Here is a 7772-nt window from a genome sequence, read left to right on the forward strand (position 1 = left end):
AATCCAATTTATTATTTTTTGTTTACAGTTTCTGCTTAACAGCGTGTGAATTTCAAGCTTTTTGTTTATCTGATTGTACAAATAGGATGATTGTGCTCGATATTGCCTCTTTGCAAATTTAGTTTTAGTATAAAAAGGTGTAGCGACTTTAAGTATTCTTCTCCCGGTTACTAAAATAGGTTCAGGTAAAGGTAGAGTTTTATGTATTTTTAGAATTGTTAATAGAATATATAGTTTTCGCACAGTCAGTAAATCGTGTTGTTTATATAAATCTTGAGTAGGATATCGAAAATGCTTAAAGTGCATGACTTTAAGCAAACAACGTTGTCCTCTTTCAATTGTTAGGAATTTTGTTTTGGTTGCTCCTCCCCAAATGGGAATACAGTAAGTAAGAACTGATTGTGCAAGTGAAATGTAGATTTGATTCAGTAGTTTAGCTGTAGTTACATGGCGAAGGGTTCTGAAGATCCATATTAATTTACGAATTCTTTGATCAACATGATCAATTTGCGCATGCCAGGATAAACGCTTGTCAATTACCACACCTAGGTATTTAGTAGTGTCAACTGTATGAATTTCATCACAGTGACAGTTTGATAGATCTTTTTGATTACATTGATGAATTAGAAGTTTAAATTTGCTTTTTGGTTCAGTCCGTTTACTGATACTAAAACAGATAAAATTGGTCTTAGTGATGTTCAGTGTTAAGCGATTGAATTTCAACCAGGAAGATATTGTACACATTCCAGCTTCAGCAGTACTATACACAGAGTCCCAGGAAGGGCCAGTGAAAATAATGGCTGTATCATCGGCATAAGAAAAGATTTGTCCCCCATCGATTTTAAGGTTGGTAAGGTCATTGATGTAAATCAAAAATAGCGTAGGACCGAGCACACTTCCCTGGGGGACGCCATATTCAACCTCTGAATCTCTGCTTATGTTTGGCCCAATCCTAACACATTGTTTTCGTTGGGATACGTAGCTTTCAAATAAATTAAGAACTTTGCCCCTGATGCCTATACATTCAAGCTTTTGTATTAGAATGGGAAGGGAGACGGTATCAAAAGCTTTCTTAAGGTCAAGGAATACTGTTAGACATTTTTTACCTTCATCTAATATTTCTGTCACTCGAGTCGTAAGAGCTAAGATAGCATCTTCGGTTGAAATTCCACGCCTGAAGCCAAATTGTGAGCTAGATATAATTTTGAATTTAGTTAAGTAGTTTATTAATCTTACGTTAATTAATTTTTCTATTACTTTCGAGATTGATGTTAGAACAGATATTGGCCTATAATTATTTATATCGTCTTTCTTCCCACTCTTATAAACTGGTGTAACTATAGACTTTTTGAGGACGTTTGGAAATTTGCCATTTTTGAAGCTCATATTTGCTAAGTGACTTATTATAGGTGCCACAATATTCCTGATTTTTTTAAGGAATATGGTTGGGATGTTATCCCACCCAGATGCACTCCCTTACTTCAGACTCAATATTATACTTTCTACTTCCAGTGGGTCAGTCTCTATCAAAACAAAAGAGGAACAATGGGAACTCATTTTAAAGTTATTATGACATTTGGTATTTTGTTCAGTGTCAATTATTATATTTTCAGCAAGTTTTTTACCTACGTTAGCAAAAAAATCATTCGCATATTCAACTGATTCATAGGGAGTAGCTTTTATATTCATGATATCGGTATGTGTTGTTTTCTTTTTTGTATATTTGTTATAGTTTTAAGTGTGTTCCAAAGTGCTTTAGGGTCTTTAGTTGAATTGGCTAGTTGTTTTGTCTCGTAATTTCGTTTTAGTTTCTTAATCAATTTATTACAAAAATTGCGATATCTTGTGTATGAGATTTTTAGCGTTTGATTATCTGGATCAGTCTTAATTTTCATCTGCATCCTATTTCTATTTCTTATACATTTTACAATTCCCGGCGTTATCCTAGGCTTTATAGTACGCTTAGATTTCGGTACAAGTTTAGTTATTTTACTATCTATCAGAGACTTTGTTATATATTTTATTAGCTGCTCCGCAATAAAGTCAGGGTCTTGACTTAACAGAAGAGCTGACATGTTCATTTCAAGTAGATTTGTGTAAGCTTGTTCATAGTCAGTGATTTCATACGTTTTAGAATAACTACATCCACTCTTTATTTTAGACAAGCTTAGAAATATGGCACAATGATCTGTAACTGTTGAGTTAAAAATAGCGATGTTAGCTGTATGCTTGTTTTTATTATATTTAAGCATAAAATGATCTAAGCAGCTGTTTTCTCTCGTTGGGTGCACATGTCCAGGTAGTATACCGTTCATTGATAACATATTAAGATAGTTTGTCCTGTTATTAATTTCATAAGTTAGTTCATTTCCTTTAGCGATGAGGTTTATGTTAATGTCTCCGGTGATTATTATGTTACCAAAAGATTTTATATTGTACAAGTGAGAGCATAGAGAGTTAATGAAATCGGTAGCATTTTGATTAGAGGGAGAACGGTATATACCTAATATAATATTATTAAGAACATTTATTTGTAAACAGGTAGCATGATGTAATTTAATTTCTTTGAAGTTAGGCTTAAGCTTACTTTTTACGTATGCTACCACACCATCATTCTGATTAATATTATATACTGATGAAAAAGAATCATAATTAGTTAATTGTGGAATAGGCTTATTATTACTTAGTCGACATTCGGTTAAAATCAAAACATCAGGATCAAAATGCAATTCCGCGAGAGCAACCTGAAAGTCATCAAAATTTCTGTAAATACTTCTGATGTTTTGTGTAATTACAGTCAAGTCATTTTTGTTGAGGGTGATATGCGTACTTAGCTCTTGAATATCGCACTTTACTGTAAAATTTGTTAAGGTTTTATCTAATTCGTTTATTATATTTAAGGAGCTATCCATTATTGTTTGCGTAAAAAGGTATTAGTGTTAAATCATATATAAGGTGCGGTGTACAAAAGAAGACAGAGACAATACATTTTTTAAGAACTTGTTTGAGCAGAAACTGAGTTAAAAATATTAAAGTCTTAATTAGTTTTGTGTGTGTGTTTTTATAATAAGGGTATTTATGTAAGTGTAGTTGTGTACATTTGGTATCCAAGAAAGGTAAAATCAATAAAAAGTTGACAAAATAGTAAAAAAAGGCATCAGCTGCTATGCTGCCAGACAAAAATGCATACAATGTACATAGTCATATCTTTTGCAATAAATCTTGAATTTGCGTTTCACTTCTGATTAACAAAACACTAGAATCATCATTTTTTCTTAAGTATACCTTACCATACGCCGTCCAGCAATACTTATACAACTTTTGTTTGACGAGGCCGCGTGCAAGAAAATGTAGCCGAGCACCTTTTGCAGTAAGTTGGTTATTAATAAATATTGGCGTATCTTCAGACGTACGAAATCCCAGATGTTGAGCACGTAATTTAGTTTTGTGCTTAATATTATAAGCTTTACTCATTTTTAGTACTTCGTTTTTTAGGACAGTTGAAGAAGTTTCTACAACAATTTGTACAACGGTGTGTTTTTAGTTGGCTCATTTTTTCCGCGAACTCTATAAATGTCTTTAATATCGGACTTCTTTATTTCGCATCCTATTGTGCTGGTCAGGGTGATGACCATGTCTATCAAGTCATTTTTAGTTTCATTCGGTCGTATAGGTACGTTTTTGATTTCGAAGTTTGATTTTCTTAAATCTTGCTGCATATTTTCTATTTTGTCTTCTAGAATAGTAATATATTTTCGATCCTCTTTTGCTTTATCTTCTAGAAGTTCTATTTTTTTCTTCAGTTCTTCGTTTTGTGTCGTTAAGAAAGCTAGAGAGATTTCAATATTTGCATTAGTTTCTTTGATCTGTTTCAATGAGGCATCATTGCTATCAAACCTCTGCTTCTGTGTATTAATTACGTCAGTTATCATTATTTTCAATTCCTCTCTAAGTTCAGAAAGATCGTGTAAAGGTTCGTTATTACGTTTCCGTTTGAACCGCTTTGATACAAAATTAGGAGGTGTTGCATAATCCGGTTCAGCTAGATGTACTCGTAACTCAGAGTCCGATAACGATTTGTTCATGTCCATTTTATTTTCGTTGATATGGAATAATTTCAATCACTAGTTATTGATTAATAGGTACCAGATCTAGTTTGTTTTCTCGTCAAGTTACCAGCAGTGGTCTCCCGAGCCACCTTACAAAGCTTAATATAACTATTGAATATTAATAGACAGTAAGCTCCTGTGCAATATTGCATTCAACAGGTGGGTGATGATCTTGATAGGCGCAAGCGCATTCTCGCTATCGGTAGTGGTGCATCAATCAGGTGTGCGGGAGGCGTGGCCTATTTATCTATTAGCTGGAGTGCAATAATGGCACTTATGTTTTGGCGCGTGGTGGGGTCAATGAACCAATTAAAGTGCGACTATGGCGCTTTGTTTTGGTCCCTGGTGGGGTCAGTGACGCATTGAGTCTTTTGTTTTAAAGTACCAGGGGAGCAGTTTGCACAGTCAGCCTTACACTGATTGGATAATCTTAGAAAATGGCGTATCTATTATTCTGCGCTGATAAAAATTATTAAAGAGACTCACGCGTAGGTATCGGATACCAGGGCGACAGGTTCTCAGCCAGCGATTTATTATTGCACTTGAGTTTCTCTTCGCACTTATGCTATCCTATTATTTGCACTGATTTAAATTTCCAAAAAGATTTATTTAATTTACAGATGTAATTTGTACGTGGACACGTCTGTATACTTTAACGTCCGGGGGGGAAGAGGACATATATATATATATATATATATATATATATGTCGTGGATATCGATATAGTTGTTTGATAAGATTGTAAGATTACTACCGTGACGTCACTTTAATTTAAAAATAGTGTGCCATGCGGACAGAGTCGTATTCGAGAATGAGGGTAGTTTACCGTGGGACACGGACCCGGTCACATCTCCAATACGAAACTATCGGTTTATCTAATTAACGCATTTGATCACTATGGTTATTTTGCTATATACTTGACCGACCGACTATGATAACTTATTTTATTGTTACTGAATTACTGACTGACGTGTCCCTTTGATGTCTTAAGCGTGTTTTCCCCAATATCAGAAATGGGATGGAGCCCACGTGGTTCTATCTCACACGCGCTTGTATTACGTAATAGTTATAAAGTAACAATAACAGAACATAATAAGGTAAAGTCACCTATTTTTACCAAAACTAGAAAGAGCGTCAGATATTAAGCATTTACTAGGGCTTAATAAGGAATTAGATAATTTTATCAGAAGCTTTATTATCTGTACTCTTGAAATATACTCGACATTTTAAGATTAAATATTGATTTAAATGTGTATTTAAAATAAATATGAACCAAGTCAGAAAACCCTAATTCCGATGTAAAAATCCTTATTCCGATGTATTTGGATCCTAATTCCGAGTATACAAAATAAGGGAGTGAAAGAGATAGAACGACTGCTACATGGTGTATAAAAATAAATGTTATTTATTGAATTTAGTTTCAATTTTGATGTAATTTTTTTTATTATTTAAAGAGTAGCTTTATCAAAAGTGTTCTTAGCTATGTTTAAAGGAAAGCTGCCAAAATAAAACTTTTTTACAGTATAGTTTCTTGACTGGTTAATTTTACTAATGTATATCAGGTATTTTAAACTGCAGTCGATTCGTGTATCTGCAATACAATTTTGGACATTCTTCTTCGTGTACTTTATACTAGGGTTTATTATCGTACACCAGACATAACAATAATATGGAATATCGTCATCAGGTTTATAGAATTACTAGCAGAACCCGCGGCTTCGCCCGCGTAAAAATATATGATATGACATACAAATAACAGTAATCGTACATTTGTACCTTTAACAATTTTAACCATAAAGTAGCATGAATATTTAATTAATAAAAGCTTTTTTTTTTGTCACTGTGTACCTAAATTGGTCAAGCTTTCTTCAGAAACATACACTAAAACTCTAATAAGTGGACTGTAATGAAACTTTCTTTAAAATATAATTTCATGTAGGATACAATAACTATTATTTACAATATTCCATAGTAACCGTCCATGTTATATGGGGCCTTACATACAGTGGTTCTTTCCAGGTTCTCTGGCTGGGCGGTTAGAGCTCCCATTCTTGCCGCCCGCAACTCCAGAAGTCCGCCTTTAGTCTCGTACGATAGGCAAGGGATACTGTAGCCCTGTTCTAGCCCAAAATTTTAATCCAAGGTCTATGTGTCTACCACATCACCATCACTAATCCACGCATAACCAAAACTATACCCCACGGCAGGACAAAATGTTGGCACGTAGTGTGTCCAAAGTAGTTGCGATGTACCTAATTAGTATACCAAAATGTAGGCCAATTTGAATAAACTTACGCATTATCATAGGTATATGAAATTTGCACCCGTCTACGTTGTCGTGTATTTGTCTGAATAGAAGTTATCTGAAATTTCACGTTTCTAACTTCGAACCTAAAAGATTCCCGTATACATACATATGACACTTCTTTTACCTCCTTAGTAGAATTTCAAAAACATTCCTATGTACATATGCATCAATAAATACTTTATCAGCAAATTTCTGAAAGCGGTCGGCAACACGACACCCACGGGTGGTGTGTGGCCCGCGACTTCCCCTTGTGGCCCGCGGGTCTGCGCTTTACTAATAATTGGCCAAGTGCAAGTCAAACCCGCACATGGACGGTTCCGTACAACCAAAATTTTTTTTTTTTTAATTTCTATTATTTAATATTTTAGCAGCCATTAAAGTACACACATTGTGAAAATTTGAACTGTCTGCCTCTAACGGTTCAAAAGTTAGTTGGAAAAATATCGAATAGCAGTTTGTTGTATGGGGAGCCCTTTTTGTTTTCAACTTTTTTTATTTTTAGTATTTGTTGTTATAGCGGCCACCGTTATGCATCCTGTGCAAGAATTTGAAATGTCTATCTATTGCGGTTCCAGAGATAGAGCCCTGTCCATGGGGGCGCCCTTATAAGATGGTGCTCGGTAGGCTACGTCCATGGGTGCCTCCACTGACAGAAACCCTCGACCCGATTTTCGTCGACACAGTGGTGGACAACTTGTTCCCAGGAACCGCTGACGAATCGGGTATTTCCGCAGCGCTGCCGGATCTCCCCACCTGGTCGGAGGAGCTGGCGGTGACAGAGAGCGAGCTCGACGGTGCCGTTAAGCGCATGTCGAAGCGGAATACTGCGCCGGGGCCAGACGGAATTCCAGGCCAGGCTTGGGTCTTAGCGCTGACAGTGTTGGGGGGGAGGCTGCGAAGGCTGTTCACCGCCTGCCTCCGGTACGGAACTTTTCCTTCTGAGTGGAGGCAGGCGATGCTCGTATTATTGCACAAGAGGGGCAAGCCTCGAAACTCTCCATCAGCGTATAGACCCATCTGCCTGTTGGATGAGGCGGGCAAGCTATTCGAGTGGATTATCTCCGCTCGGATTAGCCAGCATCTTGCATGCGACTTCCTTCCTTCCTACTTGCGGAATGTCCTGAAGGCGTATTTGTCGGACAGACGCATCAGCTTCCCAGGCCGTTATGGGAGCGTTCGCGGGAGGAGCGTCGTGCGCGGGGTACCGCAGGGTTCGGTACTGGGGCCATTGCTGTGGAATATCGCTTATGACGCGGTGCTGAGAACGGTGCTCCCGGATGGAGTGAGCATCGTCTGCTATGCCGACGACACCCTTATCCTCACTGAGGGGGAATGTTTCAGTAGGACTGCTCATCA

General features: G+C 36.8%; 1 pseudogene; it reads right to left on the reverse strand.

Moving 5' to 3' along the window:
* Positions 1–702: 702 nt before the first annotated feature.
* Positions 703–4765, reverse strand: LOC140746679 (uncharacterized; annotated as a pseudogene).
* Between the last annotated feature and the right edge of the window lie 3007 nt (positions 4766–7772).

Source organism: Epargyreus clarus, unplaced genomic scaffold, assembly GCF_041222505.1.
Source record: "Epargyreus clarus isolate Ecla_fem2 unplaced genomic scaffold, WU_Ecla_fem_2.2 ptg000013l, whole genome shotgun sequence".
Lineage (NCBI taxonomy): Eukaryota > Metazoa > Arthropoda > Insecta > Lepidoptera > Hesperiidae > Epargyreus > Epargyreus clarus.